Below are 16,787 nucleotides of genomic sequence, written 5' to 3'. Positions count from 1 at the left end.
AAAAATTAACATATCATATTGCATTTCTAACCCTATCATCCCAGTAGCAATATATATTTTTCTTTTTTATGTACGACGGAGAACTGCCAAGGGCAAAAAAACTATATTAAAAAAAAGACCCACTAGAATTGCAGTCTCTATAAAAGATTAGAAAAAATTAGTCAAAAGAGTGGGACAAATATCTTGACACCTCTCTCTTAAAAGAAGTTAAGTCATAGGAAGATGAAAATACAGAAGTAAGTAGGGAGTTCCAGAGTTTACCAGTGAAAGGTATGAATGACTGAGAATACTGGTTAACTCTTGTATTAGAGGGTTGGACAGAATAGGGATGAGAGGAAGAAGAAAGCCTTGTGGAGCGAGGCCGCAGGAGAAGGGTTGGCATGCAGTTAGCAAGATCAGTAGAACAGTTAGCATGAAAATAGCGATAAAAGATAGAAAGGGATGCAACATTTCGGCAGTGAGAAAGAGGCTGAAGACAGTCAGTCAGAGGAGGGCTGTTGATGAGACGAAAAGCTTTTGATTCCACCCTATCTAATAAAGCTGTATGAGTGGAACCTCCCCAAACATGCGAAGAGTACTCCATACAAGGACGGATAAGGCCCTTGTACAGAGTTAGCAGTTGGAGGGCGAGAAAACTGGCGGAGACGCCTCAGAACGCCTAACTTCATAGAAGCTGTTTTAGCAAGAGATGAGATGTGAAGTTTCCAGTTAAGATTATGAGTAAAGGACAGACCAAGGATATTTAGTGTGGAAGAGGGAGACAGTTGAGTGTCATTGAAGAAGAGGGGATAGTTGTCTGGAAGGTTGTGTCGAGTTGATAGATGGAGGAATTGAGTTTTGAGGCATTGAAAACTACTAAGTTTTCTCTGCCTCAATCAGAAATCTTAGAGAGCTCAGAAGTCAGACATTCTGTGGTGTCCCTGCATGATCTGTTGATTTCCTGAAAGGTTGGTCATCTCTGAAAAGAGGTGGAATGATGTATGGTGGTATCATCAGCGTAGGAGTGGCTAGGGCAAGAAGTTTAGTTAAGGTCATTAATGAATAATAGAAAGAGAGTGGGTGATAGGACAGAACCCTGAGAAATACCACTGTTAATAGATTTAAGAGAAGAACAGTGGCCATCAAACATGGCTGCAATAGAACAGTCAGAAAGGAAATCTCAGATAAAGTTGCAGAGAGAAGGATAGAAGCCGTAGGAGGGCAGTTTGAAAATCAAAGCTCTGTGCTAGACTCTATCAAAAGCTTTTGATATGTCTAATGTTACAGCAAAAGTTTCATCGAAATCTTTACAAGAGGATGATCAGGTAAGGAACACCAGAAGATCCCCAGAAGAGCGACCTTGACAGAAGCCATACTGGCGATCAGATAGAAGATTGTGAAGTGACAGATGTCTAAGAATCTTCCTATTGAGGACAGATTCAAAAACTTTACACAAGCAAGAGATTAAACATATAGGGTGGTAGTTTGAGGGATTACAATGGTCACCCTTTTTAGGAACAGGCTGAATGTAGGCAAACTTCCAGCAAGAAGGCAAGGTAGAAATCGATAGGCATTGTTGAAAGAGTTTGGCCAGGCAAGGTGCAAGCACGGAAGCACAGTTTTTAAGAACAATAGGAGGGACCCCATCAGGTCCACAAGTCTTCCGAGAGTTTAGGCCAGCGAGGGCATGAAAAACATCATTTCGAAGAATTTTAATTAAAGACATGATAAATAGTCAGAGGGAGGAGGAGAGGGAGGGACAAGCCCAGAATTATCCAAGGTGGAGTCTTTAGGAAAGGTTTGAGAGAAGAGTTCAGCTTTAGTTATATATATATATATATATATATATATATATATATATATATATATATATATATATATATATATATATATATATATATATATATTAGAGTTGAAAAGGAGAACAGATATAACTATATAAAAATATTTAAATGGTAGCTATGACAGAAAGGGTGACAAGTTACATGAGTCTCTTTGCTGATGATGCTAAAATCATGAGAAAACTAAAAAGTAAAGAAGATTGTGAATCTCTGAGTCAAGGCTTAATTAGATGAGGTGGAACATGGAATTCAATGCCAAGAAACGTAATGTGGTTGAGTTTGAAAAGAGTGCAAGAATGAAAGAAAAACTATTTAGGAAATGAGTAAAAAGGATAGAAAAAAATTATTTGCAGATAACTACATATTTCAAATAAACTTGTTTGATATGCGTATAAACAGGATTATAGGAGAAATATACATTGTACTGAGAAATATCAAGATAGCATTCACATATATCCTCACTTGTCCCCTTTTGAAATGCTATGTTCACGCACAGTGTTGTTATTAGCAGAAAGATGTAGACAGTAGAATGATTTCAGCAAAGAGTAACAAAAATCATACCAAGCCTAACAACTAAAATAATACAAAGAATTAAATATATCTTCAATAATAAAAAAGTAGATTATTAGGTAGTGTCTAAAATCATCAAAGGCAATAACAACATGAACCACAGTAAGTATTTCATGACAGATTATTCAAATTGTTTACATGTGGGGAAGCATGTAAAACTGTCAAGAAAACCTTCAACTTTCATGAATTAAAAAAAAATAAATAAATAAATAAAAATCTATCATCTCATCACTCTATAGAATGAGCTTCCTTGAGATGTGATAAACTGTAATACAGTAAAGAACTTTAACAATGTCTTTAATAAATGTTCGTCTCAAATCCACACTTAACAGTGTTTGTTTGCCAGATATTGCAAGTGTTTGCCGCCAGGATATGGAGATGTACAGCGACTTTTCTATTTATGTGTGTTTAGAATATGTGATTTTGGAATAACATGAGGTAAAAAAACCTAGTTATTTTTTTTCATATTACACAAATTATTTAGAATAACACCATGTCAAGAAAATGAAGTCATGCAGCTGGTTTACTTCTATGATGATGTGCAGCTGGTTTAGTTCTTGTCAACATTGTGGGAAAGTGGCTGTATAGACCATAACATGATCCAAACAGTTTTTATTATTAATTTAACGATAAACATCAGTAATGATAATGTTCTTTATTGCAATAATATATTATTATAAATAACTGCTGGGAAAAATATGATTAGTTTTCCCAAACCCAAACAAGTCTTAACCTGCATAGGCCTGCATGTGTCAGGCTGTTGAGCGTAATCTTCTCCTATCTATCATGTTTGTTTTATTTGGATACTCTTTATAACTATTCCCAAAAACAGTAATATGATGTCAAAATAATTGAGGAAAAAGAAAAAAAAGTCAAGAACCTACCTATTTCTTTCTATATATTTCAAGTTAATAAATTGTGAGCCTTAGTAACCGCTTGAGAGAATCAGTGGAGTGACAGGAACTCTGTGAGATCTGACAATAACTATGCAGAATATGGGCCCAACAGGTGTCACCAGGTGTTTCCCAGGTGTACTGTATTCCTTCAACTTCATGTCAGTCAAATGCAATCATCCAGACTTGGTATATGCTGTGCAGTTCAGTTCAGTAATCATGTTCACTTTGTAATTCTTACAAAATGTGACCCCTTCAAGAAGGTATCTCTCACATAATTCAAGAAAACACTGTACTTAATTTCTTTTTTTTTCCTATATTTTTTTTTTTTTTAACATTTCTAACCCCATGAAGTACTGGGGTCCTCCCTTGATGCACGGGAAAGGGACCAAGAAAATGTGCGCATATATCAAAAACACATTAACCGAATAATAGACCCCTATGTTATAAACATGATTGAGACCGGGACCCAACACGATTGACCCCTGAGACCCCCCATAAGGACTCCTCTATTGATCATTTATGCACTGCGTACTTTATGGCATCTTTACATTCACCATGCTACGCACTGTGGACTCATTAATAGAGTAAAATCTGCATACTTCACGGAGCTTCTCACCTGCCTCAACCTTGACTATGATGTCTAGTTTCTCTTGAAGTGAAAATATTTTATGTTTCTTGATAAGCTATATTTGTAACACCCTTCTCTTTTGTATTTTTGGAAGGAGCCATATTCACAAACCAAGGAAGATCACAAATATTACGTATCACCAACCTACAAAGCTCAAAAATATCATAATGCTTAGCAAACGTGACATGAAACTGTAACACAGGCAAGCTGGAAGTGGAACAACATAGCTGGACCAAAACATAATCACAGCGTCAAAGTGTCGCTTTGGTTCTTTGTTATGTAATGTTAATATATATATTTTGACATTTGGTTATCACTTTTGTTGTTAAAATATCATTTCTAAACATAACTATCTTAATTTGTTTTACTGATTTTTAGCAAAAAAAATGTTACAGCAAATATATTTTGTTCTCAAATGAAAGTGTCTTTCGCCAAGTGAGCCTAAAATCGAAAATTGTATGAGAGAATAGAAACAAAGTGAGGGTGCGCATGAAGCTGGAAACACATTAAATGAGATGCACGATAAAAGAGGACCTCTATACTTATTTTGAACGGATCCGTTTCATGTACAGCTCATGCCAAAGAGAAAGGAAGATGAGGAAAGAGCCTTCTAATTTGCTGTCCTTTTCTTCTAACATCACCTTAGTAATCTTAGAACAGGCCACCTTGTGAAGACCACATGATGCATTGTGTGACCTGTATCACTACAAGCTGTATTTCTGATGGAATAGGTTTTGACAGTACATAGCATGAAGAGAATAAGATAAAATTTTGTGTTACCGATGTAATTACAATCATTATTGTATTACACAGAAATATAGATATTCACTAATTTCTGAAATTCAATACTACTAAACATGGAGTTAAAGAACAAAAAAAAAAATTATATATATATATATATATATATATATATATATATATATATATATATATATATATATATATATACGATCAAAAAGGTAAGTTCTAGCATGTGCATGGCATGTATGCAACAAAGGAACCTGTATGATGGAAGCAAGTTTCCTGGTCAAGACGGCCCCTGACCACGACGGCCCCACACTACAGACCACGATGGCCTCATATGTTTACCTTAATGCCCCTATGTTTACCACGATGACCCCACACCAAATTTTAGGTTATTGTCCTCCTATTCCTTTCATTATGTTAATACGTTAACCACGGATGGCAACTCAGCGTTCCTTAGATAGTGTTTTGTAGTATGGAGCGTTAAAAACCATAACGTATTGGTACACCAATGTACCCTGCACATATAGTGCATATACTTATACAGGGTGTAACACGACTTTATGCCAATATTGAAAGAGGTGAGAGAACATGCATTTCTAAGTAGAAAATGTTATATACACATATGCATTTTAAGTTTTTTTTACCCAGAAGATGATTTTAAAATTCCTGAGAGGCGCGCAATAGTCCATTGTGTTTTTTATGAGGATATGACGACTGTTGCTGGCTTGCTGCAGCTAAATACCGAATGTTTTAATATTGTGTTTTGCAATCTGTGGAATGTTTCAGTATCTTACATTTAAGACAGATTGTATTAACAAGTATGCAATTTACTGATAAACATTACACGATAACATTATTGTGGTGATTAAAAGTAAGTACGTACTCACGAACAGTACTACATGGTACAGTACCTACCTATCACTGGGTGAGGAAGGATGGGAAGGAATGGGGGAACGGGGAGCGGCTGATTTGTTAATACAATGTCTTAATATAAGATGCTGTATTAACAAGTATAATTTCAAACCATCTTACGGGTAAAAAAAGCCTAGGCCGTCGTGGTAAATATGGGGCCGTCGTGGGAGACCATCGTGGTCAGGGGCCATCTTCACCACGACCCTGGAAGCAATCTTAGCATTTCAGGACATTTACCTATCTCATTCTTTTGGCTAACTCTCTCGGATCTACTCTGGGACTGCCATCTAAGTGAGCCTTTTTGTTTAACCAGTTTTGTTACCCTTGGCCAGAATTCAACTCTTACAAAAAAATAAATAAATAATAAAATGCAAAATAAAATCTTAGCCTACTCACTTCTAGACAAACAGTTAATTTCTGAGCATAGTAAGATATCTTCAAATCACGACCTACACAATGATGCAACCAGTAACAATATCAATAAAGTGAACGAATCTTAACCTAACTTAACCAAAAGATAAAGCTGCAGATGCTACTTCGGCAAAATCACAGAGAACAAAATGATCTCCCTCTTCTGACCCAAATATTAAGTTCCTGAGAGCCCCTATTAATAATGAAGTAAACACTAATGTAATACTAAACATTAATTCTGACTTCAGCACCACAAACTTGGATTATCAAAACTCACTGATGTGCTGCCCTATATCCACAAGTGATCCAGCGGGTGACACTTGGCCCAGCTTGGCACAGCAGCGGTCACTCAGCAGGCAGCCAAAGGGACCACCACCACCACCACAACTCTTCGGTGTCCAGCCACAATACTCTTCACAGTTCAACTAATTTATGCATAATTTCACATACTTTCTAGACACGGAATTCACTAAGTACCTTCAAAGTTTATACCGATACCAAATTTGCCAGCAATATTGACGGGCGAACAGAGACTCAATACCATGTCACAATTGCTGAGAGGAACACAGCTCTCCTTCGCGATTCACAGGACGCTGCACCTCTCAGCCACCCTACGCACACACACCCAAACCAACAATTACCCTGTTCTTACCCGCTGGGACTATAATAATTGGACTACAACTAACAACACGGCCGGTAGCAGAGTGGTAAACAAAGGTACTCTCGCATGACAACAAATATGGCGGTCAGGCGGGCTTCCGGTGACGTCACGAGCCTAAGGTTTTCTCTGTCGTCCCTAAAGCGAGGACTTGCCTATTTTCTTCCCAGCTTTTCATATTTATTTCAAGAAGGTTTAAATTTATTTGGTTTTGCCGTATATTTATGAGATTATGCGTTTTTTGACAGCCATACTACAAACGGAGGAACTGCCTATTTTTTACACCATGAGCCCACCGTCTTATTCAAAGTTATAACAGATTTCACTTTTACTATCGGAGATTTAATCATTCTCGTAACCTTACATGGATTTAGATGAACGGTCTCCTGGATGAGGTCCTAATGGGCTTGTGGCTTCAGAGAAGCAACCTCAATATTTAGTACTTGTTTGGCTGCGTGCGGTAGACATTTAGGCATGATGGTTATATTTTTTGTTCTTGCTATGCCCGGTATTTATCTAATTTAGATTAAGAAATAGCTACTGAGTCAACACCCACAACACACTCTGGCAGATCATTCCAACTGTTGACCATTCGGTGGGAGAAAGAAAACTTTCTATAGCGCTAAGCCGGTCTGTGGACTCGAACCCTCCTATAGTGAAGGTGTCTTCACGCATCCTGAATAATCCCTAAGTGCATTCACTGTCATATTTTCCACATCAAATCTTGTATGTCTTAATTAGGTCACTTTGAGGTCTTCTATACGCCAAAGTTGGTAGTTTAGTGTTTTTAATCTTTCTCCATAAGACATGGCCGTGTTTTTAGGCAAGGCACCAACTTTGTTGCTCTGCGCTGTACATTCTCAACTGCCTCGACATCCAGATCTGGTTTGCATATTCAAGCTATGGTCTCACCAAAGCTGTATATAATAATCTAAATATTTCTGGCTCAAGATGTATAAATCTTTCTTATAAGTTCCACAATCGTGTTGTCTTTATTGATCTTTTCAGCCAGATGGTCGGAAAGTGTCAACCTGTCATCAATGACCACACCAATATCCTTCTCTGTATCACTTCTTTCAATATTATCTTACAAACTATATCCATTGTCCTCAATACTGGTCTTTCCAATTCTTATGTATTTGCTCTTGTCAGGATGGAAGCTTAGAACCCCTTTCTCTGTCCGTGAGACCTTCCAAATTTTCTTGCAGCTTAATACCATCCTCGGCATAATTTTATTTCCCTGTATATATTGGTGTCATCAGCATAAAAAAAGAAAAAGAAAGAATGTATATATATATATATATATATATATATATATATATATATATATATATATATATATATATATATACATTTTTTTTTGTCTTTTTCTTTTTTATGCTGATGACACCAACATATACAGGAAAATAAAATTATGCCGAGGATGGTATTAAGCTGCAAGAAGATTTGGAAGGACTCACGGACAGAGAAGGGGCTTCTAAGCTTCCATCCTGACAAGAGCAAATACATGAGAATTGGAAAGACCAGTATTGAGGACAATGGATATAGTTTGTAAGATAATATTGAAAGAAGTATATATATATATATATATATATATATATATATATATATATATATATATATATATATATATATATATATATACATATATATATCACTTCCATTCTTAACTTCATCAGGTAAGTCATTATTAAACAGTAGAAAGAACAGAAGATCTAACACTGAACCCTGAGGAACTACACTACTTAAAGTTTTTTCATTCAGATGCCTAGCCATTTACCACGATCCTCTGCCTTCTGCCAGTTAAAAAGCTCTGGATCTAGGATAATAAGTTGCTGATTAGTATGTTATAACTGGATATTTTCTCCATCAGTCGTCCATGTGGCAGTCTGTCAAAGTCCTTCATAAAATCAATTGTTACTTCTCCAACTGTCTACCAACATCTGAGAAACATTTGAGAAAATTCTTATACGAATGAATGTATAAGTGAATATATGGATGAATGAGTGGATGATTGGATGGATGAGTGGATACATGGGTAAATCAAGGACTTTATATACATCATTAATGATATGAATGCCAAATGACAACAATATTGAAAAAAAACAAAAAACAAGAAACTACGGCAGACGTTTCCAGGAAGAAAGATTTTTTACCTTTATTGTTTGTTGCATGATAAGGCGCAAAGAATTAAATAAAACTTCAATAAACAGAAGCTTTTTAAGTGTAAGTACAGTAATATGAAATCACACATCATTGAAAATAAGAGAGAGAAAGAGAGAGAGAGAGAGAGAGAGAGAGATTTGATTTGATTAATCTATTGCGCAATTGCGCCAGGCAACACAATACATTATATATATTAGCAATGCAGCCAGCATGGAGCACCCACACACACACACACACACACACACACACACACACACACACACACACACAGGCAAACAATGCCACGCAGGGCAAAGAGTTTATATTATCAAAACCTTAATAAATGCCACGCAGGGCAAAGGGTTAATATCCACATAATCCCGGATGTTTTAATAACATTTCCTCCAGAACGTTATGAGCTAGAAGATAGCGGCAAACAGCATCCAGTGACAGTCCTTGGGGCAGGAGATGGCTGACAGCGGGGCATTCCATGCAGTAGTGCTGAATGGTGTTGGAGAGAGGAGCTCGACACAAGCGACAATCGGTGTAGGGAGGCTCGCCCTCCACCCCGGCAATCTGCCACGGTGGACGGAAGCCCAGCCGTAGACGTGCTGAGACCACATTGTGCCTGCGAACCATGAGAGAGAGAGAGAGAGAGAGAGAGAGAGAGAGAGAGAGAGAGAGAGATCACGGTAGTATGTAATTATTGTATTTCAGATTGATATGTATTAAGTAATACAGTAGGTACATATACCAAGAGAGTCAAGCTTCAGGCCATGTTTCACCTGATACACAATTGATTTCTCCTGTAGGTATATTTACATGCGTAGGATGATCTGGTCCAGCTATATGTTCTCCCAAAGACACCTTCTACTATTTCTTATTTGGTGGTTGAGGAAGACGCATTATGTGAACTTGTAATTAAGTATACAGACAATATAAAAAAAGTCGATAAATTGTGTAAACATTGTAGAGTTGGTGCACCGTCAAAGTATATCATTACATATCATTATAAGATCGTAAATGTACCAATAAAGTTTGAGAAGCTCCGTCTAGGGCAAGTGTGGGCAAACGCGCCCGCGCCAGCCAAAGGAATTCATGAGGCCTGACAAACGTGTGAGAGTAGCATCTTCTTTAGAAGCCTTTAATTTTGTATTTCAAATATTGATGATTTCGGGTTAATATAGTATATGCGTCCCCATAAAATTGTAATTTTTTTAATGTGGCCCTAGCACTGAAAAGTTTGCCCACCCCTGGTCTAGTGGCTATGTAGGACATGACAGTGATTTTCATTACTTTTAACACTCTCAAATAAAATGCATTAACCGAAATCAATATCCTTTTATTTTTACTGCTTATACTTACTGAAAATTAATTATCTATTTGTAGCTTTATCTTATAATACAATTAAGGAAGCCTTATCCTTCACAAGTGAGTAAGAATAACAGTATCAAGGTTATGTTTTTAATTTCAGATACACATGTGCAGCAATTCATATCGTACTTTTTTTTTCTGGACATCGGTTTTTCAATTAATTAAGACACCTTTTGTACCGGGAAATCGAAGAAAATAAACAAATTCTAGCGCTGATAGGTGACGACATTAGCTGCGAAAAGGCTAACTACGAGTCTATTTTTTCCAGAGCTGGGCACTTCCGTACCTCGGTCCGCACCTCCGGTCCTCCCTACCTGCGGACCACCAAACGAGGTGCGGAGGTCCGAAGTGCAGAAAATTTTTCAAAAGTGCGGAAGTAACAGGTACATTTTAAGTCCCTACCTCCGCACCTGAGACATGTGGGGAAAGACGAAATTTTAAGTCCGTACCTCCGCACCTGAGACAGGTGCAGAAAAGCGAAATTTTTAATCCGTACTTTCGCACCTGAGATTTTTAAGGGAAAAAAATAAATAAAGACGACAGTCCGCACTCCGTAGCATTACTATCGGCCGTTTTTGGCGGTCTGTGCTACCAGGCATATTTTCCCGCCATTTGAGTGACGTCACTCATTCAGGTTTATAAGCATGCTTCTCTCTCTTTCTCTCTCTCTCTTTCGCTCTCTCTCTCTCTCTCTCTCTCTCTCTCTCTCTCTCTGATGATATATATATATATATATATATATATATATATATATATATATATATATATATATATATATATATATATATATATATATATATATATATATATATATATATATATATATATATATATATATACATATATATATGGAGCTCTGATGTATTATTGATTTGTATTTTGTTATATTTTTTGAGGTGCTAACTAGATTTTTCGGGCGCCTTTTAATAGTTTGGGTACGGTACCGGTGGTGCGGAGGTGCGGTACCGGACCGAGGGAAAAAAAATTAGGCGGGGGAAGTACAGGTACGGACTATCTGTGTTTCGAGGTCCGCAGGGGCGGACTGGACTACCCGATATTCAGTAACGCTCCCAGCTCTGATTTTTTCCATTCCTTTTTTTGATAGATTGATTTAAAGATTCTATTTTTGTTTGTGTATAATGGCACAGTCAATGGTTATCACTGCTAAACACTTTACACCAATGTTCTTCCTATTTTTTATTTTACGTTGACAGTTGTTCTCATTTGGCTGCCCATCAGACCAACGCACACACATATACTTACACACACACACACACACACACACACACACACACACACACATCATCCCATCCCTACCCGGAAACTATCACCCGCTAATGGATAATAGATATAGAAACAGGATACTATAAAATTATTTCCACACCACCCCACGTAAACCACTGCTAGGTAAACACACACACACACACACACACACACACACACACCTTGAAAAAACAGTGTTTGCGGAACATTAAGATGTTTAGTTTTCCAGATAGGACGGTGGACATCTGAAACGGACTGAGTGAAAAGATTATAACAGTAGAAAGTGTGCATATGTATATTTAAGTAAAAGTTGGATAAAATTAAATATGGAGACAAATCACTATGAACCGTGTTCGAACCCTGTAATATACAACTAGATAATACAACTACGGTGGACAAACGGTGTTTTTTGCAGATATCTCCTAAACGAATCGTTGGATGAGTATGATATTTCAACACACTACCTTGAACATCATTTCGTAATTTATGGTTAACATACCACAGTGTTATATGTGTTATGTGAGGAGTTTACTCGTGAAAAATAACGCATTCGAATGAAAGTGTGGCCCCCCCACACACCCACCCAAACCATTCCTAACCACTACTACGTCTCCCCCGTCTCGGAAGTTCTCCCCCTCTTTATCCCTCCTCTCCTCTCCCTAGCTCCTCTCCTCCCTCACTCCTGTGTCCCTCCCTACTTCTCCCACCACTGTATTTATACATTATAATGTTCTGTAAGTGTGTATGTATAGATATGATTATTAACGAGTATGGTACAATTTCATGAAGGCAAGAAGTGGTTCACGTTGATAATTACTGTACAACAGCACGTTTACGTGTAGTATATAGAAGAGCCATGTTTGCAGTCGTTATGGTCAACCATGTGAACATGATGTGCTGGAATTACCTGTGACCTGGACCTTCTACTGTTAGGAAAAGTTGATACTCTTATTGCGTACTGTCTACCTATTGATCATAAAAAGTGGTCCAGTTTATATATAATATTATTTTGTTGTTAGATACGTTGCTTATTATCCAGCTATACGGCCATTAACAGCGGAATTAGCTATTGCTTTCACGGTCGTTTGACCCACTCTGGTTTTCATGTCCACATATACCAGCAATTGTATTAAATAATATCATTAATGTATGATATGTATGTACATACTGACGTATGTAACTATTATACCTATACGTATGTAATTACAATAGGGAAAAAATAAAAGATGGTGTGAATAGGGGTGAAGAGGAAGCGGGAAGAGGGTCATGCGATACTGGGGTAGAGAAGGAGTGGTCTGGGGAGGTTCTTCAGGGTGGTGGTGGTGGTGGAGGGGTTAAACGAGTACCCCACACTCGTCCGATTCTGTATAACACCTTTGATATGATGACTGGATTAGGCGTAATATCACTCAGTAAACTCCTCACATAACACACATAGCACTGTGGTATGTTAACCATAAATTACGAACGGATGTTCAAGGTAGTGTGTTGAAATATCATACTCATCCAACGATTCGTTTAGGAGATATCTGCAAAAAACACCGCTGAAATGTGTAGTAGGTAAACACACACACACACACACACACACACACACACACACACACACACACATTGCAGCGCTAGATATACGTTGACGATACCACCATTGCGTTATCTACCACCAACACCTGTCCTGACTACAGTAGTATCCAGTCAAACCTTGGCGAAATCAGAACTTGGACCACCCTTAACAATGTCACCTTCAACAACGACTTAGTGCATCTTCGTAACACATTTATTTTCCCAAATTATGTTATGCCTCCCCTATTTGGTCTTTTTCCTTAGTTAACTAATAAAGAAAAAATGAAAAAATATAGACGAGATCTATAAAAAATAATCCTTGGCCCCAAATTCAGTAATTATCAGGATGCAATTACCCAATTGAACCTGTAGCCATTAGCAGTTGACTTCCACCAGCTATTGTTACAGCAATTTGGAACGAAACTACTCAGCAACCCAATATACCATCACTTTCCCTTGAAGCCCCACCGCCACAACGAGCAGTCCGCCACCACAACAAGCTTGTCCCTCAGCTCCCAGCACCGACCATTACAAGAAAACCACCATTCCTACTATTGTCAAGTTTAGTAATTCGTAATCAACTTTGTTACATATACATTCAGATTCATGTTTTTATTTGCACCTTAAATACAAAATCCCTAAAGATTTAACTTTACCCTTTGTAGCTTCATTATTACAAGGTTTTTAATGACCTCTATCAGACGTAATTCTTAACTCCAACTGCTGGCGTTACAAGAATTTTAATGACCTCTATCACACTTAATTCTTACCTCTAACTGCTGCAGTTGTGACGTTTGGAGTTTTTTTCCATATACTCTAAAACTAATTATTTTACCATGTGTCTCTTCAATGTATATTCTCAGTCTCTCGGCTTCCTTTTGTATTAATATACCGTTGATTATCATTATTGTTATTATTATTATTATTATTATTATTATTATTATTATTATTATTATCATCATCAACATCATCATCATCATCATTACTACTACTACTACTACTACACACACATACAGACACCGCGTAGTGTTGGGGTCAGCACGCTCGCCTCACAATCGAGAGGACCCGGGTTCGAGTCCCGGGAAGCGGCGAGGCAAATGGGCAAGCCTCTTAATGTGTAGCCCCTGTTCACCTAACAGTAAATAGATACGGGATGTAACTCGAGGGCTTGTGGCCTCGCTTTCCCGTGGAGTGTGTTTTGTGGTTTCAGTCCTACCCGAAGATCGGCCTATGAGCTCTGAGCTCGCTCCGTAATGGGTAAGGCTGGCTGGGTGACCAGCAGACGACCGTGGAGAATTACATAGGTCAGTTCAGCTGGTAGTAGTCACCATTGCCACACCACACCACCACTATCCATCACATACCATAACATACCACACAACACACTAGACCACCACACTCCCGTATTCTGGGCACCAGCAGGACCTATTCTCTCCCGCTCTTGCACCTATAGCTGCTCCCACACTTGCTCCCGCACCCACGCCTACACCCGCTCCAGCCCAGCTCCCGCCCTGTCCCGCACCATCTCCACTAATCACCGCCCTGCTTCTGCTCCTTCTCGTGCCAACCCAGCTTCCCTAGCTGCGCTTGGCCTCGCAGCATGTCCCTGATACGGAAACTATTTATCATGGTATCTTCTTGAGTTTTGCATGTTTTTCTAGGTGCTCTCGGGACTCTGAATGTAGGAGGAAGTGGAGGAGAAGGATCTGGAAGGGAGAGGTGGAGTGTGAGAGTGAGGGCACGGGAGGAGGAGTCACTCGATCACCAAACTGGCAAAAAAAAAAAAAAAAAAAAAACATTTCGGCGTAAGGGTAAGAATAAATATCTCATTTATTAATGGAGCTGGCGTTGTTTTGATATATGATTTCTTATTAGCAAAGTAAAGCAAGTTTCAAGCCACAACATATATATAATTGAGTATAGCTCAATATATATTTCATATATCGAAAAAAATATTTAAGTCACTACATAAAATATAACTTTTTAATTAGCATGCCTAGGATTGTTTTGATGCTTGATATGACACTTAAAGAATATGAAAAACATGACTTAAGTAATAATGTTCAATAAAATTTAGTCTATATCTATTCGTATTTTCATATTAAAAAATTATAACTGTACCAAAATAGAAAATAAGAAAAACTTAATATGACGAGGAATCTGAGTTTTCTTTATTTAGCTCTAAAGCATTTTTTTTTTTTTTTTACGTATTTAGAAAATGTAATACGTAGTGTGGCTGTGCTTTGCTTCTCAACATTATGATGTGTTTGTTGCGCAATTAATTTGAAGTATAACGTTTCATTGGACTTGGCTTTGTAGAAAATAGATTCAGTAACGTTATTATATTTTGGTTATTAGTTGAAGGATTTTTTGTGTCTAAAAAAATAGTGCATTACAGTCTGGATGCTTATTTCCTTCTCGCGATTTTTTAAATGAATAAATTACGTAAATATTGGGCCATAAGGACAACTCAGACGTGTCTTCTCCACAGGTAAGTCCATCAATGTTTGCTTGCATTTCCCTGTGTTTCCAGACCCAGAGAGTGAAGCAAAGCCAGAATCAACCACCAAAAATAGATAAATAGCCCATTACTGTGTTAGAATATAAGGCATTGACTATGTATATCCCCGTTCAGACCACCTAGAGCCGACTATGACCCAGACCAAGACTAAACCCCTCTTTCTCCATGTCAACTCGTCAAGATTTCCTTCAGTTATCAGTGTTTCTTGGCCATTTCCTGCTATTGCCCACCTGAAATGCATGAGGTATAGTAATAGGAGGGAAACATGAGAAATAGAAGTGTGTGAGGGGGTGTAGTAGTAGTAGTACTAGCAGCAGCAGCAGCAGCAGCAGTAGTAGTAGTGTAGTTAGTAGTAGTAGTAGTAGTAGTAGTAGTAGTAGTAGTAGTAGTAGTAGTAGTAGTAGTAGTAGTAGTAGTAGTAGTAGTAGTAGTAGTAGTAGTAGTAGTAGTAGTTATAACAGAAGTAAATGAATTATACAATAAAAGAAAATGTTTGCGCAAATCGTCGTTCGACTAAATAGCTGCCACTTTCCAAGAACTGTTTCCCTCAATGAAGGATGTTGTTGGAGGTGAGGGCTGAAGACTTCTCAGGACTTATAATCTGATCGCAACTGTGCATGCATAGTCTTCTTAAGATTAGTGTGAAGTAGACACTCCTTTCCTTCTTTCTTTCTACTTAGCCAGGGACGTATCCACAGGCATTTTCTTTTCTGTTGAATCTTCTGGTACGCCAAAAGAAGAGCAACCACCGCTTTAGCATCGTTACTGGAGGAAGACATCTTGGCGGGTAACTGTTTGTTTACATTCACTTTAGGCGCCAACTAATCAATACTCTGCAGTCGCTATGTGTGACATTTTTCGACTACAAGACTTAGTGCTCAGTCGATATATCTGGCGAGTTACAATTTCAGTCGCAAATTGGCACGTACATGTGAATCCGCCTGAGAGTGTTGCTCCCCTTGAAAAATGCAGAAATGTAATATCTATGCATTTATTTATCTACTTATATTCTTGCTATGTATATGTACAATCTATTTTTATATTTTTGATACTCTATCCTTAAGTATTTACCCAGGAGTGGGTGGCATAGTTCATACTCCTCCTTTGTTGTATTTCACTTTTAATACAACTATAAATGTATCAATCAATCAATTAATCAGTGTTCCGTCTTCTATCGATTACATATTTCTGGAAGGTTGTCACTTTTCGTGTTAGGGCCACGAAGATCTATAGGTCCTTATCGGGCTCTTCCTGCACTGCACCTGTAAAAAGGAAAGAAACA

At 37.9% G+C, this 16,787-nt stretch overlaps 1 protein-coding gene across 5 annotated transcripts in view; it reads right to left on the bottom strand.

The window, feature by feature from the left end:
* Positions 1–6,764, bottom strand: part of LOC123517345 (poly(A) polymerase type 3-like) — a 90,552-nt gene extending 83,788 nt beyond the window's left edge. The window contains exon 1 of one of the 5 annotated variants that reach the window (XM_045277345.1): positions 6,637–6,764. The gene's annotated coding sequence lies outside the window, so the exon portion shown is untranslated. Of the gene's footprint in view, positions 1–6,261 lie in introns of all 5 variants that reach the window. The other 4 variants (XM_045277347.1, XM_045277344.1, XM_045277348.1 and 1 more) reach the window with 4 other exon arrangements.
* Between the last annotated feature and the right edge of the window lie 10,023 nt (positions 6,765–16,787).

This window comes from Portunus trituberculatus, chromosome 42, assembly GCF_017591435.1.
Source record: "Portunus trituberculatus isolate SZX2019 chromosome 42, ASM1759143v1, whole genome shotgun sequence".
Taxonomy (NCBI): Eukaryota; Metazoa; Arthropoda; class Malacostraca; order Decapoda; family Portunidae; genus Portunus; species Portunus trituberculatus.
The sequence above is the reverse complement of the archived record's forward strand: the minus strand, read 5'-3'. Positions and strand labels throughout refer to the sequence as shown.